General features: G+C 48.2%; 1 protein-coding gene and 1 non-coding gene across 2 annotated transcripts in view; one reads left to right on the top strand and one right to left on the bottom strand.

Moving 5' to 3' along the window:
- The window catches only part of MAN1C1 (mannosidase alpha class 1C member 1), a 152,559-nt gene that overhangs the window by 26,078 nt on the left and 106,872 nt on the right, over positions 1-19,609 (top strand). The window lies entirely within an intron of this gene.
- On the bottom strand, positions 19,009-19,081 carry TRNAG-CCC (transfer RNA glycine (anticodon CCC)). The gene has a single exon. It is a non-coding gene; the product is annotated as a tRNA-Gly (tRNA).

The following is a 19,609-nucleotide window of genomic DNA, read 5'->3' as shown; positions in this document are numbered from 1 at the left end:
GATCCCCACCCCAGCCAGGACCCGAGTTCAGCTGTTGGAAAGAAAGGAGGAGGTGCCCTGTGGGGAGAATCTCTGCCTCGGGGTTTAGGAGGCTTATCTCCAGTGTCCTCCCCTCCTGAGTGGTGGGATTTAGAAAAGCGATGGTCTTGTTCCATCTGAGGCGTGTTAGCAGTAGGGGGAGGGGCAGGGGGCGAGACCCTGCCATCCGCCTGCAGTGGTGGAGGCCAGCCTGAGCTGGGATCGCTGAGTGCTCCGCAGACCCAGACAGCCGGTCTCGCTCCCCAGCACTGGCCACCCGGAGCCAGATGCTCTATCTTTCCAATGTTGCCGTTGTTTAGTCACTCAGTCGTGTCCGACTCTGTGCAACCCCGTGAACTGCAGCATGCCAGGCTTACCTGTCCTTCAGCATGTCAGCCCCTTCATAGCAGCTCCTGGCTCCTAAGAGTCTGCCTAGCTGACCCTGAAGACCCTGGGAGACCCCGTACCCCCGGCTCTGCCCTGCGGAACTTGCACCTCATTACGGGGCTGGAAGGACTGAGCAGTTCCCAGCAGAGACCTCCCCGACTCCCACCGGAGGGCCGCTGCCGCCTTCCCGGGTTGCTGTTGGGAAACAAAGGGCTCCTCTGAGTGACACCGGGACTCTGTGAGTCCTTCTTGCTGCCAAAGAAGTCTGCTCAGCGTGGCGGAGTGGCGTTCTCCTGGGAAGTGAGACTCTGCTAATGTGTTCTCAGGTTCTGTTCCAGCTGGCGTCCGCCGTTCCCGCTCCCCGGGCTGGAAGGCCCCCAGCACCCGCTCAGGCATGGGGCCGAGCCGCTGGCAGCACTTGGCTCAAGGCTGTTTAGCAGAGACTGAAGCCTGCTGCAGGCCCTCGAGTCAGACCGTCTTTTCCTCTGGCTCGACGACGGGTCTTGCGAGCTGGGACCAGAGCCTTGCGAGGCGCACTGCGTGAGGGTGGCTTGGTCCTGAGCAGAGCTTGGCTGCCCTCCCACCAACAGGGGCCTCAAAGCAAGGTGCTGAACGACTGCCTCTGTTTCCTCTTCTGTACAATGGGACCGTCCTCAGGGTTGGAGACTATATCAAGTGCTTAGCAGAGTTCCTGGCACATCAATCTTAGCTTCCTACTGCATCTCCTCTGCTGAGACCCCTGAATATTCCCCCAGCCCTGCTTGTCACGGCCCCAGCTCTGCGAGGGACTTACAGGATGCCATCTTTTTGTGCTGCAGTGTGGCTGCTGTGCACAGCTCATCCAGTTGCCTGCTAATTAGATGTCTGTCACCCTGCCCCGGCTGCAGTCCAGGTGGGGAGCTCCATGGACTCCCTGAGTTTCCAGTAGTTGCCAATGTCTGAGCCGAGGGGCCATGTCAGAGTGGGTATTGGTCTTAAGCTGCTTTCTCCAGGACCAGAGTGCCGTGGCTGGCCTCAGTGTTCCTCTAGTCTGGCTCCTACAGGAAATTGGCTGAGTGACCAGGCTCTTTTCTAGGGCACAGGAGGTGAGGCATGTTTCAATTCAGTTCAGTCGCTCAGTCGTCCAACTCTTTGTGACCCCATGGACTGCAGCACACCAGGCCTCCTGGTCCATCACCAACTCCCGGAGTTCACCCAAACTCATGTCCATTGAGTCGGTGATGCCATCCAACCATCTCATCCTCTGCCGTCCTCTTCTCCTTCCACCTTCAGTCTTTCCCAGCATCAGTTCAGTTCAGTCGCTCAGTCGTGTCCGACTCTTTGTGACCCCATGAATCGCAGCACGCCAGGCCTCCCTGTCCATCACCAACTCCCAGAGTCTACCCAAACCCATGTCCATTGAGTTGGTGATGCCATCCAGCCATCTCATCCTCTGTTGTCCCCTTCTCCTCTTGCTCCCAATCCTTCCCAGCATTAGGGTCTTTTCCAGTGAGACAACTCTTTGCATCAGGTGGCCAAAGTATTGGAGTTTCAGCTTCAGCATCAGTCCTTTCAATGAACACCCAGGACTGATCTCCTTTAGGATGGACTGGCTGGATCTCCTTGCAGTCCAAGGGACTCTCAAGAGTCTTCCTCAACACCACAGTTCAAAAGCATCAATTCTTCAGCCCTCAGCTTTCTTTATAGTCCAACTCTCACATCCATACATGACTACTGCAAAAACCATAGCTTTGACTAGACGGACCTTTGCTGGCTTTTTAGTATGCTATCTAGGTTGGTCATAACTTTCCTTCCAAGGAGTAAGCATGTTTTTATTTCATGGCTACAGTCACTATCTGCAGTGATTTTGGAGCCCCAAAAAAAGTTATCCACTGTTTCCCCATCTATTTTCCATGAAGTGATGGGACTGGGTGCATGTTTGGGAGGACAGTACTGGGGAACTGCTCTCTCTCTCTCTCTGAAACCTGTTGTCCATCTCTTCCAGTGCTTCTCAACTGGGGTAGTTTTGCCCCACCTCCCCGAACCTTTGGCACTGTCTGGAGACGTTTTTAGATGTTGTAACTGGGAATGCTGTTGGCGTCCAGTGGGTAGAGGCCAGGGATGTTGATAAATGTCAACACTGTATAGAACAGTCTCCCGCAACAGAGAAGTATCCAGCCCAAAATGTCAGTCATGCCAAGGTTGAGAAACCCTGATCTATTTCTGGCTGGACAGAGAGGGAACCCTGGGAGCTCTGAGGATTGTTGAGCAGCAGCCTTCAGCAGCCTTGGCCCGAGTCCTCCATTCCTTTCCATCCCCCAGCCCCAGATGGAATAATTTTCTCTTATTGATGGGTTGTGCACCCATGGATAAATTAAACCCCCCGAGCCTTAGTTTCCCTTCCTGTACTCGGGGATCCTGGAGGTTGCCTTTCCAGATGATGATCTGTCAGAGACATCTCATCTGGTATAGAGCTTCTTGTCTTAAGGGACCCCAGGCTGCTGTACAGATTCACAAGGCACCTGACTCTTTCCAGAGGGATAGGCTTTGTAAAAGGAAAGTGGTTCTGACTTGTATTTGGAGGGGCACTGCTGGGCTGAATCTAGGCTCTGAGTTAAGGAAGCACCATCCCATGGGGTGCTTCCCAGGTCCCAGGTCCCAGGTCCCAGGTCCCAGGACTGTGCTGGTGCCAAAGCAGTTCTTCTCTCCTGCAAATTATTGTCCTTTCTTTATGCGCCGTGAGTTTTCTGCTTTAATCTGTGTGTGGCCACATTGGGAAGCCTGACTTGACAGCTAATGCCAGGGGATGTAATCTTCTCACGTGTAGGCTGTAAATTTTCTATGGTTCCAAAGTGCTGTGGAGTTCACTGGAACACATGCTGTCCTCTGATCATTGAAGTGGCTTAAAACAAAGCTAGGCCTTATTGGTTTGAAATAAACCATCTTGTGAACTAGGCTGTCTTAAAATGAAAAGAAAACTCAGAGCCTGTCTCTGATTGAGGGTTCCAGCCTATTTCATCCCCAAAGGTCACGGATTAAGAGATTCATTTACCATAGGATCTTGGGCAAGGCTTTTAACTTCTCCAGGTCCGAATTTCATCTCAGAAATGGGGGCCCAGACTGGGTCTTGGAGTCTGCTTCCGGCTTGCAGCCTCTTGCTCAGATCCTGGATTTCATGGAACTTAGGCAACATGTGCTTGATTCCTGCTCCTCCAGGGCTAAAATCACCCCTTCTGAAAGGTGAGAATGAGCTGAAGAAATGACCCCCTCTCCTCGCCTCGTCGTCATGATTCTCAGAGGCTCTCAAAATACCAGATGCCTGGTTTCGTTACACAGAATCGACCGACACGCATAGTTTAAATCTCTTTCCTTGGCTTCATGGGAGTGAGCTGAGTTTGACAAATACCAACAGAAGACTCTTCTCTGGCTCTTTCCCCAGCCCTTGGGGACAGAGGTGATTGATGTGTGGGGCAGCATGAGGCTGGTTCGAAGGCAGGCTCTCCCTCCCACACCCCTTTTCAACTCCTGGTTTCTCTGCTCGGTTCTGCTGTCAGCTTCAGATCAGGAGTGCTGACTTCCAGTCTATTGGTTGAAATCTCTTCCTTGTTTAAAACCCTCTGGAAAATGCCAATTTTCCCTCAGGGACCGTTTCAGTGGTTAATAAGACAACAGAAAGAAATTCAGTCTCACCAAAATCTCAGTTCTCCTGCTGCAGTTTGACTTCAAGAAAAAAAAATCTTATCCTTGAACCTGGCAGTGTGAGATAGCTCCCCTGTGGGGTGGGAGAACAGTCCAGGGCCTGGACTGGGGATCCCCAGGAGCTGCTTTCTCTTCTAGGGGTGGTGGGGTGATGAAACCGGTTAGGCTACAAACCCAGTGTGGGCGGGGGGTGGGTGGCGGGGTGGTCATAGGTTGGAATGATCCTGTCCTTTTAAAAGACATCATTTCATCATACAGCTACAGGTCCATCTGGCACCTCCTCCAGGATGAGCGATCTCGTTGTAGCTGTGCTTTGGCAAAGTATTAGCTGAAACCCGTTCCTCAGGTCTGTGGGGTCAACTTTGTATTTGAAATAAATAAGCCTGTGTGTTAAATTTCTTCCAGGTCTCTACTTAGTGCAGGGAATTCGTGTGTGTTTCTCTGCTGTACGTCAGGCTGTGCTTGTATCTGCTTAATTGTAGTGATTCCTCTGAAGCTGCTGTTAGAAGTGGAAAATGAAGACACGTGTTTGATCACAGCCACACTGGCATCTTGCTGTTTAGGTCCCTTGATCAGGCGGGAGTGCCAGAGGAGAGAGAGCGGGAGTGATAGGGCAGCCTGGGTCATAACCAGGCACAGGAAAGGTCTCGTGTGGGATCTGGTCAGAAGATGGATCCCAGGGCCTTCAACCTTCAAAACAAGAGCCCGTCATGGCCATGCTCACCATCACCCAGGGAACAGTTCTGTGTCCAGAAAGCCTTTCCTAGGAGTGAAGGAACTTTTTGACGGAGAAAGTGGCCCTCCACACGTGCGTCTGTCCAGAGGCTGAGGAGGAGGGACAAGGGCTATGAGGGCAGAGGAAGGGGGTGGGTAGGGTTGCTGGAAGTGGAGGAACGAAGTGGTGAAATTGGGCCCTGAGGCTTGAAGTGGTGGCACCTTCCTTTTTCAGTGGGAGATGCTTACCTTCTAGTGAATCATCCATACACACAGCAATTTATGGTCTTCATTATTCTTCAGCAAGAAATAATTTCCTGCTCATCTGTCACTTTAAGACTAAGGGCCTTCCACTCCCAGTGCTGAGAATATAGTAGCTTGTTGTACATCAGTTCTATTTATGTCCCATTGGGGAGCTCTGGGGGCTGCCCTTTGACAAACACACAAAAAAGAGATTGATACAGCAGGAGCCATAGAGAAATGAGAAGGCAGGACCGGGGAAGTTGGTGACCTCGTGTTAGGCCCTGTTCCCCACAGGGGCTTTGGCCTCAGTAAGTAACTGGTGGCTACCAGTGCCTTCCCATCATATGTCATCCTTACTATAGAGTAAGAACCCCATGTAACTTGCACCCCAAGTCACCTGTCCTGTAGTGTGGTTGAAGGAATTGAACCCTAGGCTGTGGCCTGCCTCTGGATGGAAGGATGGCCGCACACAGAGCCTGGCCTGCCACCTGGACACCTGCCCACTTTGAGGACTCACCCACTTAAGGAGCATGTACAGCCAGGCCCCTTTTGTGCTCTTCTCTGTTCCCATGCCACTTCCCTGCCCCCGGGCCTTGATCGGTCTAAGCAAGACCACATGCCCTGCTCTGCAAGAACACCTGGTCTCACTCTCGGTGGCCCAGCCGATGTCAGTCCATCAAAACCAAAACTCAGTAACTACTGCCAGGAAGTGGGCCTTTCCCATTGGTTGTTAATCTCCACCATGGTTCTAGCCGACAGAGATGGCTCTCCTTGTGTTATAGTTGAGGAAGCTGAGGCTCAGAGATGTTAGGTGACAGGCCCAGACTCACACAGCTAGAAAATGGCAGAACCAGAGAGGGAGCCTTGGTTATTCCATTTTGCCCATGATTGTAAAATGCACAAACTATAGACTCTACGAGTCTGGCATGAGTGCAGAGGGGGCTGGCAGCTTCCTGGGAATGAAGAGCAGTGGTCCCGGGATTGGAATGAGCCTGGTACGGAGACAACTCACTGTCCCTGCCCCCCTCGACCCAGCCTGCCTCCTGATGTCCTGTCCCATCTGCTTAGTCCATTTGCTGTCATATAGCGTTTCTTCTTTCTCTTTTATAGTCTTTAAAATAGTCTTCAAGGGACTTCCCTGGTAGTTCAGTGACTGAGACCGCACTCCCAGTGCAGGGGGCCTGGGTTCGATCCCTGGTCAGGGGACTGGCTCCCACACGCTACAACTAAGAGTTCTCATGCTGCAACAAAAGATCCCGCACGCTGCAGCGAAGACCAGAGACGCCACGTGCTGCAACTAAGATGTGGTGCAGCCAATAAGTGAGCTTTTACAACTTTTTAAAATAAAACAGTCCTCAAAAGTGGTCTCTTCTTTCCAGATGAGGAAACTGAGACTCGTGGGTAGGGCCTTGTCCAGGAGGGTGTAGCAAACAGTAGAGTGAGCAGGATTTTGGGGTCATGAGTCGTGTTCTCGCCATTTTCTCTCTCCCACCCTTATCCCAACCCCCATCCCCACCCCACCATAGTTAGGGTTTCCCATGTCCCCAAAATCTCAGCTCGACTATTATTTGAGAGGGACCCCATCTCCCCTGCACACCCCACCTCGCTCCTGAGCCTAAGGCTCAGGGGAGATGCGTTAGGAAGGGCAAGAGCCGTTGTAGAGCTGAGGGTGCTTATTCATTCCCATCGTCTGCCAGAGGACTTAGGTGTGGAGTCACCTGCTTGCCTGACTACGCCTGGTGTCACACACATGCACCCAGCTGGGACGCGAGAGTGACTCGGAGCCTCCGAGTCGACAGGGCTGGGGGGTTTGTCTTGTTGCTGAGATGGCACCTGGGCAGCCTGCCAAGTCAGGGCCCCTTTGTTCTAGATCGCTGTCTCCTGGGCCATTTTCCCCTCCTTGTGCCCCATGGAGCCAGCTCGGCTTGTGGTTCAACCTCTGTAGCTCCCCTGGCTCCATCCTCCCAACCCCGCCCCAGATCTAGAATCCCTCTCACCTGGCTGACTTGGGGAACTTCTGATTTGGCCCTCAGGCTACAGTTTTCTACAGGTTGTGCCCACAACCTAAAAAGCGCAGAGCTGGTTATGTCCTTCTCCAGCCCTCCAAAAGGCAGCACCAGCCCCGCTGGGGAATAGCCTGGCATATACCCTTCTTCCTTAGGGGGAGGGGATGCTGGGGCTCGGCTTTCAGAAACCCTAAATCCTGAAATGTAGTTCGGAAGAAATCCTTTTCTTTAATCATAAAAGTCACATGTTGTATGAACACTGATACAGCGGCTTTCTAGCTTTTCTGATTGCATGGTCCTGGGTGAGTCCATTGACGCTCAATCTCCTGTGACCCCAAAGCAGGGCTAGGTCTGCCAGTGGGATGTGCCCAGTGATGTGCTGGAGCTGAGTCATGAGAGCCATTGTTAAATTTTCAGAAGTTTTGTGAGCTGATTGTTAAAATAGCCATTATTTTTAAATATATAAGTTTACAATTATTATTTTTTTTAATTTTATTTTATTTTTAAAATTTACATAATTGTATTAGTTTTGCCAAATATCAAAATGAATCCGCCACAGGCATACATGTGTTCCCCATCCTGAACCCTCCTCCCTCCTCCCTCCCCACACCATCCCTCTGGGTCGTCCCAGTGCACCAGCCCCAAGCATCCAGTATCGCGCATCGAACCTGGACTGGCAACTTATTTCTTACATGATATTCTACATGTTTCAATGTCACTCTCCCAAATCTTCCCACCCTCTCCCTCTCCCACAGAGTCCATAAGACTGTTCTATGGACAGTTTACAGTTTACAGTTCTATGGACAGTTTACAATTAAAGAAATTATACTAAAAGCAAAGGTAGCAAATACTGAAATCTCATTACCCCCTAACTTACTCCACTTTTTATTATTTATCTATAATAAATAGATAACCTCTTGAGGTTACCTGTGTCTATTGTGTCTGTATATAATGGTGTGCTACTGTTTATGTCTACCCATCATAGGTTTGGTATGAGAATATTTACACCACAGAAATTGGCCAACCCTATAAAGCAGGGTTTTATTTATTGTTTTGATGATTATCTAGACTTAAGAAAGTGGTGGAGAAAATGTTAATAGTGCAGAGTAGGCGTTAAACATGTATTGTAAAAAGCGGGAGGAGTTGAAAATTAACATTTTTGTGGCTTTCAAAAACTACTGCTACCAGAAATTCAGCAGAGAACCCACTCATATCACTGACAAGCAAATGAAATTCTGGTGTGCTTTTATTTCATTTTTGTCTTACTATTTAAGGTAAACAAAAAGATTGACCAGTGCTTGTGTGGGAACTACACCTCGTGTCAGCACATCGCGGGGTTTGCTGTTGGTCCCAGTGTTCCACCAGCTCCCCGCCTTTGACTGGCATGCTTCAGTCCCCTTTCATTCACTGGCTCATTAACAAATACATATTGTGTGCTGTGTGCCAGACGCCAGAGACACGGCGGTGAACAAAACCGGCAATCGACAGAATAACTCCATTTTCAGACCCTTACCTCCTTCAAGGCACGAAAGCGCCCTCTCTGAGTCTTCATCTCCTTTACCCAGGGTGAGCTCTGCCTCCATGCCGGTCCTGTCTTTCAACTTTGAGCTGCTGGGAACGAGCCTCAGCTCGAGGAGGACAGAATCTGAGCAGAGTCATGCGGGAAAGGCTTGGAACTTGAATGAAGGCCGGAGATTGAATATTGAAGCAGCTTTTGGGACGGAGCCAGGAAGAGGGAAGCAAAATCAGTTTCTTTGAAGTTTGTGAAAATGGGATACATCCTCCCTGCCTCAAGAATGGTTAGCTGTTCTCTGTGCTTCGGGAATGAAGGAGATCTAAAATGAGACCTTTGCACCTGAAAGGGCTTAAAATATTTAATATAAGAAATATCACAGGATAGCCTGCTGATTCACACCTCTGTTTGTTCAGCAAATACAAATGCCTACCCAGCCAGGTGCTCGCAAGCTCTGTGAGCTGCCAAGCCTGTGATCCGAGGCCTCTCCCCTTAAGGGATTTTCAAACTTGTGGGGCAGTTTATAATCCAGATCGATGGCCAGTGAGCACAGCGGTCAGAATGCCTCCCCACCCAGCCCCCACCCCAAGCCTTCTTCCTCTTTCTGGAATCAGGCCCCCCCACCCACGGGCATCCAGTTGGTTCTTTCTCTGTTCTCCCCCTACTTAGCATTGATCTCATTTTGCAGTAATTAAGTATCTGAGTGCGTTTTGATGGATGTCTTGTCTCTCTCATAGGAATGTCAACTCTAGGAGGGCAGGCAAGCAGGCACCCATGTCTGTTTTGCTCATGGGGCCTGGCATCAGAAGGCAATCAGAAAGAACTTGTTGAATAAGTGAATGGAGGGGGGAATAAGCTTGGAGGAGGGAGATTCATGCAGGTGAGAGGCCCAGAGGGCATCTGGAGGGAGTGGCTTGAGCTGAAAGAAGGAAGCCTTCCTTCTTCCACTTGCTGCACGTGAAGCCAAACGCTTGCATTTGTCAAGGTCCTGCCCAAACTTTACCTCCATGGCATAGCTTTTTCTTATGTTTTCTTATGCCTCTGGAGAGACATCTATGACAGAAAACAGCAATTTGCATTATAACTTTTATGTGATTCTTAACCTTTCTTGACTTCCCTGGTGGCTCAGACCGTAAATCGTAAGCCTATAATGCAGGAGACCCGGGCTCGATTCCTGGGTCAGGAAGATCCCCTGGAGAAGGCAATGGCAACCCACTCCAGTACTCTTGCCTGGAAAATCCCATGGATGGAGGAGCCTGGTAGGCTACAGTCTGTGGGGTCACAAAGAGTTGGACACGACTGAGCGACTTCACTTTCACTTTCTTTAATCTTTCGTAGGTCACAGACCTCTATGCTAATCTGATAAATACTGTAAACCTTCCTCCCCATAATGCCCCTGGCATGTGCGCGCACACACACACACACACACACACATGAACACAGTTTTATGTTGTTTCAAGGAGTTCACAAGCTTCCATTTCAAATCAAGAACCCTGCTTTAAAAAGTAAGATTCCCCACTGTAGGCCAGTCCTGTCCCTCTGCGGCCCCAATAGCTCATACAGTTCTTGACATTCAGGCCTTCGTGTGGAGATAATAGGATTGAATAAGTAGGTGGGTATGTTAAAAACTGTCCTGATTTGCCATAACCTGTGTAGAGTCAAGCTAAAAATTTCATTGATGTCGTCAGGGTAGAGGGTCAGCTTGAGCAGAGAATGGTAGTGTTCTCCATATCACTGACCTGTCCTGGCCCTAGGAGTGTGGTTCTGCCCATAACTGGAAGGCCACCATTCCATAAGATCATTTTCCAAATAAAAACTTATAACATGGTGTCTGACATGTTGTCTGATAATGGGGTAGAAATTGGGCCTGTCTCAGAAAATCGGTGAAAGTGTTTGTCTCTTCAGTTCAGTTCAGTTGCTCAGTCAACTCTGCAACCCCTGTGAACTGCTGCATGCCAGGCATCCCTGTCCATCACCAACTCCCGGAGTCCACCCAAACCCATGTCCATTGAGTCAGTGATTCCATCCAACCATCTCATCCTCTGCCATCCCCTTCTCCTCCTGCCCTCAATCTTTCCCAGCATCAGGGTCTTTTCAAATGAGTCAGCTCTTCACATCAGGTGGCCAAAGTACTGGAGTCTCAGCTTCAACATCAGTCCTTCCAGTGAACACCTAGGAGTGATCTCCTTTAGGATGGACTGGTTGGATCTCCTTGCAGTCCAAGAGTCTCAAGAGTCTTCTCCAACACCACAGTTCAAAAGCATTAATTCTTCAGCACTCAGCTTTTTTTACAGTCCAACTCTCACATCCATACATGACCACTGGAAAAACCATAGCCTTGACTAGACGGACCTTTGTGGACAAAGTAATGTCTCTGCTTTTTAATATGCTGTCTAGGTTGGTCATACGGAGAAGGCAATGGCACCCCACTCCAGTACTCTTGCCTGGAAAACCCCATGGATGGAGGAGCCTGGTTGGCTGCAGTCCATGGGGTTGCTAAGAGTCAGACACGACTGAGCGACTTCACTTTCACTTTTCACTTTCATGCATTGGAGGAGGAAATGGCAACCCACTCCAGTGTTCTTGCCTGGAGAATCCCAGGGATGGGGGAGCCTGGTGGGCTGCCGTCTATGGGGTCACACAGAGTTGGACACAACTTAAGTGACTTAGCAGCAGCAGTTGGTCATAACTTTCCTTCCAAGGAGTAAGCATCTTTTAATTTCATGACTGCAATCACCATCTGCAGTGATTTTGGAGCCCAGAAAAATAAAGTCAGCCACTGTTTCCACTGTTTCCCCATCTATTTGCCATGAAGTGATGGGACCGGATGCCATGATCTTCGTTTTCTGAATGTTGAGCTTTAAGCCAACTTTTTCACTCTCTTCTTTCACTTTCATCAAGAGGCTCTTTAGTACTTATTCACTTTCTCCGATAAGGGTGGTGTCATCTGCATATCTGAGGTTATTGAGATTTCTCCTGGCAATCTTGATTCCAGCTCGTGCTTCCTCCAGCCCAGAGTTTCTCATGATGCACTCTGCATATAAGCTAAATAATAGTTTTAATTTTAAGGTTAGTCCCTTAGTTGTGTCCAGTTCTTTGCAACCCCGTGGACTGTGGTCCTCTAGGCTCTTCTGTCCCCCTGTCCATTTTCCAGGCAAGAATATTGGAGTGGGTTGCTACTTCTTTCTCTAGGGGAATCTTCCTGACCCAAGGATCAAACCCCAGTGTCTTGCATTGCAGGCAGATTCTTTAGTGTCTCAGCCACCAGGGAAGCCCCAGAAAATCAGAGATTGTGTAATTTTAAGGAACTTAACTTAGACCTGAGGCTGATGGGTTTGTTTCTGGAGTTTCCTTAAACCTTAGAAGGGGTCTAGGCTGTATTCCTCATAGAGACTAGGTTAGTCCTCCAATTCTGGATAGAGGGGCCCAGCATGGCAGCCCGTTTGTCCTCCACATTCTTCTCCATGATCACCGATGTCACTGATTCCTAGTGTGGTTACCACTAAATACTGCCCGTGTTCTGCTCATTACCACCCTTTCTTCCCCAAATCTTATGGTACATGTGAATCCCTACCTTTTAAAATGTTCAACTTTAGAATTAAAAAAAATTTTTTTTTCTTTTATTTAAATCCCTATTTTTCACATTAGGTCATTTGACAATGTTGATTTTTAGACACCAGAATAGTTTAAAATCATTGGGGGGAAAATCTGCAGTACTAGCTTTTGCTTGGAAAACAGTTGTCAAGGAAATAGATTTTTGCAAAACATTGCTTCCCAGGAGAGCTCTCTCTTTCCATGTATCCCCACACTGAACATTATTCTCCTGTGCGATGCAGTAGGCAAAGGTACCATTGGCAGGTAATTTGTCTAGTCAACATCTAATTATGAATTAAAACCCTTGCTGTCACATTCTGAGGTCGGCAGCCAATGGTGGACCAAGTTCAAATTCAGTTTATAGTCCATCTGCAATGTTCTTGGACTTACAGAAACGACAGAAGATTTCTTGGCCCTGGCCCTAGACAGGGAATAGGATTCTGTAAACTCTATTAGTAGACAATAAGAGGCACCTGATAGATGGAGCTGAAATTGAAAAACATTGTTCCATTAAAAGAAAAGGTGAAGGCTCCCGGGGCAGAGGCTGTGACTCAAGGTGCTCACATAAGGAGATACTTATCTCATGATTAGAGTGCTGGCGGCCCAGACGCCAGCCAGGGGTACTTGGAGAATCTGTCACTGGTAGACATGCTAGTGTATGTATGATCTGCTCAGTTGTGAGCAGACCTCATAAGTGAGGCTGGGGGATTTAATTATCACTTGTGAGAACTTGGGCAAGAAAGTGCTGGCCCAGTTAGAGTTATGGCCAGTGACACTGGCAGGTGGTTAATTAGAGACCTCTCCAGTCCATGCAAGTGCAGGGCCACGTGTAGACAGGAGGAGAGTTGGTGACAGAGAAGCAGAGAAATGATCACGTCTCCATTATACCCGTTTGTGTCGGGATCTGTTGTACTTGCAGTCATCTATAATTACAAAAGCTGAGATACTGTGGGATGGTTATTGATACTATTCATTTTTGTCATGTTGCCTGGTAATGTCCCTTTGTGCCCAAGACATGCATGTTTCTATAGTTACGGGCTGAAGAAGTGAAAGCTTCCTTGCTCTTAGCCATTTTGCAATCACAATATTCTAAAAAGCTATTTTGAGAGATAGTCAAGCCCAGTCTGTGGGGTGAAAAATGGACCCATTGTGACGAGAGCCTGAGTCATTGAAAAGACTTCATTTAACCAGAGTTCATGATGCCACATTCCCGGGTAGCAAGACAGAAAAGCGCTCCTCAACAGTTAACTGCGCTTTCCTCTCTTTCAAGTTATGTTCAATCCCATTATAGGTCAATCTCTAGTTCAGGTCCCATTTTGCATGTCCCATCTGACTGCATGAGAAGCCAGAAGTTGTGAATCTTTAAGCTTTTGATGAGTTTCAACCTAAGAAATGGTCACTGATGGGGAAAGTGGCAATTTAGGTATCGCAGGTAGAGTCTGATTGCACCTCCGTGAAGTCAGTTATCTCCACCACCCTGCTGCTTCTGAAACTGCCCCATTAGCGGGAGAAATGGTGGCAGAGTTATCACCAGAAGAATTCCAAATCATTCTCTTTAAAGGTCACACTGGTGGAATTTTCAGATAACACCTAGGATTGCTCTTTTTTTTAAGTGGGAAAGCAGCTGCTCCAGGCATGAGGCGAGGTCATCTTTTGGGTTTCAGATCTCTAGTTAAGGCTGTAACCCCGCCAAAGTGGTGATCGCTTAAGGATAATTAAATTCTACATTGTTCATGCTAAACTCTTGAGATGGGCTGATTGGCATATTTAAATCTCATCTCCCAGGCATTTGCTAATTATCATAGTCTAGTTGGATAAAAACCTAATCAAATAGCTGTTTAGAGATGCTTTGCATTTTAAAACGTACCTTTGATTTTCCACTGGTTCTTTCCCTGACCTCAAGAGGGTTTAGACTTTTAAATGGTTTAAATAGCCACAGCAAATCACTCAGGAAACTTCATGCATTTTCATTTTCTCCTGTGCGTCATTTCCATCCTTGACCCCCTTTCCTCACCCTTGAATGAAGCTTTCTCACTCAGTGACTTCTCATCCACGAGGGGCCTGTTGAATCCCAGCTAATGAGGCTCATCTCTTCATTTTAAGTGGTACCAACCAGGCCCAGAGCCAGATCTGAGAGTGAATGGTTGTCACATCTTTCTCGGGTCCACAAATGTAATACCAACTCCATGGTGAAACTAAGGAGAATTTCCTTCTCCTCTTGCTCAGAAAAAGAAAAACAGAAAGAGCAGTTTCTTGGGCCAGCATGTTGAGTCGAAGCCACCCTTCCTAGAAAAGGCACCCAAGACTGGGTTGTGATTTTATTAACAGCAGCTGGAGAAGACCCTGACCCTGGCCCCACCCTCACCCTGGGCCCAAGCCTGCCAGCTGAACTGAGATCGTTTTAGGTGATGTTTTTTTTTTTTTCTCAGCCACTGTGCTCAAAATTGGGAAAACATGACGGTTTTCTCCTTTATACAGAATATATGGCTGTCAGTGACAGAAGTCTCACCAAGGGCTTTCCTTTGTAGGCAGCGTCTAAAAGGGCCTGTCTTTGAGATTTATGAAAGAGCCCCCATGAGCCACCGTCACCCGTAGCTGTGCCTCAACAGCAAATACAGGGAAGAGGAATCTTGTGAAGGTTTTATCAAATCACCTGTCACTGGCCGTCAGCCCATTTGTCTCCTTTCTGTGAAAGGGTCTGTTTTGCCGGCTCTGTGGGAACTGCCACCTCCCTTCAGCAGGTGTACAGGCCCTAGCAGGAAGCCCAGATCTGGGGGCCGCTGAGAGCAAGTCTTCTCTTTCTTACTAGAAGCCAGAACGGCAGAGCTGGGGCAGGCACACTTGGTTACTTGAAAGTGTGCGTGGAGGGGTGGGGACTTGAGGGAGTGGGAGGAGAAAGCTCACACACAAGCCAACTGAAAGCCTGCGGGAGCCCTGATTCTGATCACTCAAACCATTCAAGGATCTGTGAAGCTCGAAGATCTAAGTTTTCTGTCTTTCCTGGTCATCCCACTAGTTCATCAAGATTAGAGCCTTCTGGTTTTCGTAGTTAATTATTCTTTGGTCTTCTATTTCAGGGTTTTGAAATCAAATTGCTTGATGTTTTACTCTCTCCCGTGTGATTAGGTTATCTTTTATAATAGGGCTGCAATCATCCTTTCAAGAACACAGCACTTTAGCTCAGCACTGTCAAGGAAGATATCCTAAATGTCCCACGAAGTTTAGTCTTGTAGGAGTGAGAAAACACCACCACCCCCTGATTATGGATCCAGAAGTGCCGCCACACATCATCCATCATCACAGACCTAGAAAAATGAAAAGGAAACCTTCTTCGAGCTGTCTGATTAATGCAGACTCAAGGAGTGCTTATGGGGTGGCAGCTCCTTGGCTTCGTAGGACAAATGAGCCCCAGGACCTGTCTTTATATGGTGTTTGTAAGGCTGAGCAGGTCTGTTTACCACTTTGAAATTCTCTCTCCTGGTGTGAACAGGTAACCTTATCAGTGGGTTTCACAAGGCATTCTAGCCCAAAAATGAAAGTATGTACTTTGGAATCTCTGCTGATGGGGGACTAGAGGGGATAAAGAGAAAAGTCAAATGCATGTCTCAGGCTACACGCGGGAAACAGGAGGAATTTGGTGGTTTTTTTTTGGATACTAATTAAGATCTCAGCTCAATTATCGTCTGGAGACCTTCCTCGGCCACCTCCACTCATTCAATCATCCTCTCCCCCAATCCCTTGCTTGATTTTTCTCCACAGTGCTTATCACTATTCAGAATTACCTTGCTTATCTGTCTCCTTCTTATTGTCCATCTCCCTACACTAGGGTATCCAGGCCATAAAGGTGGGAACCTTGCCTGTCTTCTTCACTGCTGCATGTACCAGAACATGGGGTACATTAGTAAAATGCTCAGTACACATTTTTTTAAATAAAGGTGAAGGGAGGTTGAGACAGGAACAGGAAGAGGCAAAGATTGGAATCAGACCTAGGTTTGAATCCAAACCCTCCACTTATTGGCTGTGTGCCCTTGGAATAGTTGCCAAACCTCTGTGAGCCTGAGTTTTCTATTCTGTAAAATGGGCAGGTATTAACCTGCTTCCCAGAATAGCAGTGGAGGATTACATGAGATAAAGTATATGGTAACTTCTGGCAAAGGGGCTGGTACAGGGAGGTGCTCAATAAATACTGGCTCATTCTCCAAGCCTTGATTAAAACAATTTTACCAGACAACAAACAGGGCCCTTTACTATCTAAGAGTGTCCAGTGGTCCTCAAGCCTCCTTCTTGTGTCTAGGAATGGTATCTCCAGGGGAAATAGTACTAATCCTTTTTTGGCTCCAAGGAGAACCACTGTAAATGTAGGCAGTCTCACATGGTTCTAGATGCAGGAGTCAAGGATGGGGTCCTAAGGGTTCTGTACTCAGACCTGGTTCCTCAAGAGACGGCAGCACTGCCTGGAAAACAAGACTGCTGTTCTCCTGAAGTCTTTTGTTCTCATCCGAGGCTGAAGGTCTCCATGCACACCCCAAAGACCCTGAAACAGGTCACCGAGGCCCCTTGCTGTCACAGAGGTGCCACTAACAGCCTTTAGAAACTGGTTTTCAAGGCTTATCTTCCAGATTTCAAATGGCATTACCTCCCTAAACAACCTGGCAACAGAGATGACTTCTCTCTGCATTTCCGTCACGATCTCTCTACAGCTCCCTTTGGTATGTTCCTTGTTTTCACATAAACCTGTTTTTTTCCTCTTTCTTTTTAAAAATTCTTAACATTTAGACCAAGAACTGGTTCTGCCTCTCTCACGTTTCCAGAGGCCGCAGCCTCTGTTGGGGCAGCTTTAAAGCAGGTCATCCCCTCCCTTTTAGCAGACTGAGCCTTCGGGAACTAGAAATTTGGACGGTGCTTGTTTTCAAAAAGAAACAGTCCTCAGGATGGGCCGTGTGGCACTAGTTAGCAGCCAGTCCTCATTTTGATTCTGTGTGCCACATGCCATCCAGAGGTGCTGGGTTGATGTTTTGTTCATTCGCTCATTGGACAGTGAAGCAGCCTGGTGAGATGGAAAGGGACACAGCCTTTTGAATCAGTCAGACCCCAGCTTCAAACAGTGGCTCTGCCACTTGCCAGCTGCTGCTGCTGCTAAGTCGCTTCAGTCTTGTCTGACTCTGTGCGACCCCATAGTCAGCAGCCCATCAGGTTCCCCCATCCCTGGGATTCTAGAGGCAAGAACACTGGAGTGGGTTGCCATTTCCTTCTCCAATGCATGAAAGTGAAAAGTGAAAAGGAAGTCGCTCAGTCTGTCCAACTCTAGCGACAGGGTCCCAAATGTTGGGAACAGGAGACGCTCATCTTGCCTGGGAAGGCTGTAGAGAGGGAAGCAGTGTGCTGTTGTGATTAAGTGTGCAGATTCCCAAGCGGTCTTCTTGGATCCATTGCCTGGCCCTGCCTCTGTTTGTTCTGCATCCTTGGGCAAGTCAGTTAACCCTTCAGGGCTCAGCTGCTTCCTTCACCCTATAAAATAGGGAGAACAATGGTAACCCACCCTGCAGGGTTGGTGTAGGATGAAGTGCTTCTGAAAGGCTTAGCCCAGGGCTCCGCCCCGGCTCGGGGCTCAGTGCGTGTCCACCTCTGGATAACAGAGGTAACACTTGCAGCCATTATTATTACAAATGTGCTTTGTTGACTTCCTCTGTTGGGACAGCCTCGTGCTAGGAGGTTGAGGCTGCGTTGGTGAATAGGCCACAGTTCAAGGGCAGGGGAGGCAGACATGAAAGAAATCATTATCCTGCAGAAGTCTGCAGCACTGTCACGGATGGAAGACAGGAGGCTGTAGGACAGTGAATTCCAGAATGCGGGTACTATGCTCCAGAACCTTAGAATTCCTTTTGCAGAAAAAGGGCTGTGATGGGGTGGAAAGTGGTTTGGAGGCTGAGCGGGGCTTGTTCATTCAGTTTTCATTGGGAAATGCTAAGGCGCTGAAGTAGTATATTAGTTTCCTATTGTTGTAGTCACAAATTACACAAGTTTAATGACTTAAAACCACAAATTTACTTTTTTATGCTTCTGGAGATCAGAAGTCTAACAGGAGTGGCTTTCTGGGCTAGAATCAAGGTGTTGGCCAGGTTGCATTCCTCTCTGGAGGCTCCAGGGGAAAATCCATTCCCTGGCCTTTTCCAGCTCCTGGAGGTTCCCTAGATTCGTTGGCTTATGGCCCCTTCCTCCATCCTCAAAGCCAGCGATAGCCAGTGGAGTCCTTTTCACATCTCACCATGTTGACGCTCTTGCCTCCCTCTGTCACTTCTAAGGACCGCATGAATCCACTGGGCTTACCTGGATAACCCAAGGTAATGTCCCCCTCTCAAGATCAGCTGATTACTAATCTTAATTCTATCTGAAAACTTAGTTCCATTTTACCATACATACTCAAAAGTTCAAGGGATTAGGACATGGTCACCTTTGGGGGGCCATTATTCTGCCAGACCTAGGTGGGAAGGTGCTGTATGTATTTGAGATATTATCCAAAGGCTGAAACTTGGAGAATGGAAGGGGCCTGGGAAGTGATCAGAGACAAGCCGTTCAAGCATGTTGCCTTGGAAAGCTCTTGGAAACTCTTACACACAAACGACATTTAATGGCTTGGAAGCCTGGCGTGCTATAGTCCATGGGGTCGCAGAAAGTCGGACATGACTGAGCAACTGAACAAAAACAACAATTTTTATTTTTATTCAATTTAAAATGATTTTCTTCTTTTATTTATTTGGCAGCACCAGGTGTTAGTTGTGGTACATAGTATCTTTACTTTTTTTTTTTTTTTTAGTTACAGCTTGAAAACTCTTGGTTGCAGCACATGGGATCTAGTTCCCTGACCAGGGATTGAACCTGGGCTCCCTGCATTGGGAGCACAGAGTCTTAGCCACTGGACCACCAGGGAAGTCCCTAATGGCTTGCATTTTTAAAGGGCTTACTCTGGTGGATATATAGACCAAGGATGCAGGAGCAGGGCCGAGAAAGAATGCAGGGAGACTGTGCTGAGGTTAAGGGGCAGTGGTAGGCTGGGAGGCAGCTGGGAAAGAGAGAATGAGAGAGATCGTTGACAGACTTGCTGGAGAGTGAACATGAGGTGTGGAGTTGAAGGAGACTCCAGAGGACTCGGAGGTTTCAGATGTACAGTGCTGCCTTTTCCAGTCTTGGAAAGATAATGAATGTGGAGCCCACGGTCGCAGCCACCAGTGCTGCCACTCACAGCAGGGTTTTCTCTCTGCGGGGAGCTGTGCTGAATGCCTAGCCTTGTAATTACAGTCGGCCCTCCGTATCCATGGGTTTTCCATATGGATTTGACCAACTGAAATTCAGTCTGAGGTTGGTGAATCCATGGATGCAGAACCCGAAGATAAGGAGGACCAACTGTACCAAGTCATTTTACTTAAGGGGTTGGAGCATCTGTGGATATTGATATCTG

The sequence above is a fragment of the Bos taurus genome, chromosome 2, assembly GCF_002263795.3.
Source record: "Bos taurus isolate L1 Dominette 01449 registration number 42190680 breed Hereford chromosome 2, ARS-UCD2.0, whole genome shotgun sequence".
Classification (NCBI taxonomy): domain Eukaryota; kingdom Metazoa; phylum Chordata; class Mammalia; order Artiodactyla; family Bovidae; genus Bos; species Bos taurus.
The sequence above is the reverse complement of the archived record's forward strand: the minus strand, read 5'-3'. Positions and strand labels throughout refer to the sequence as shown.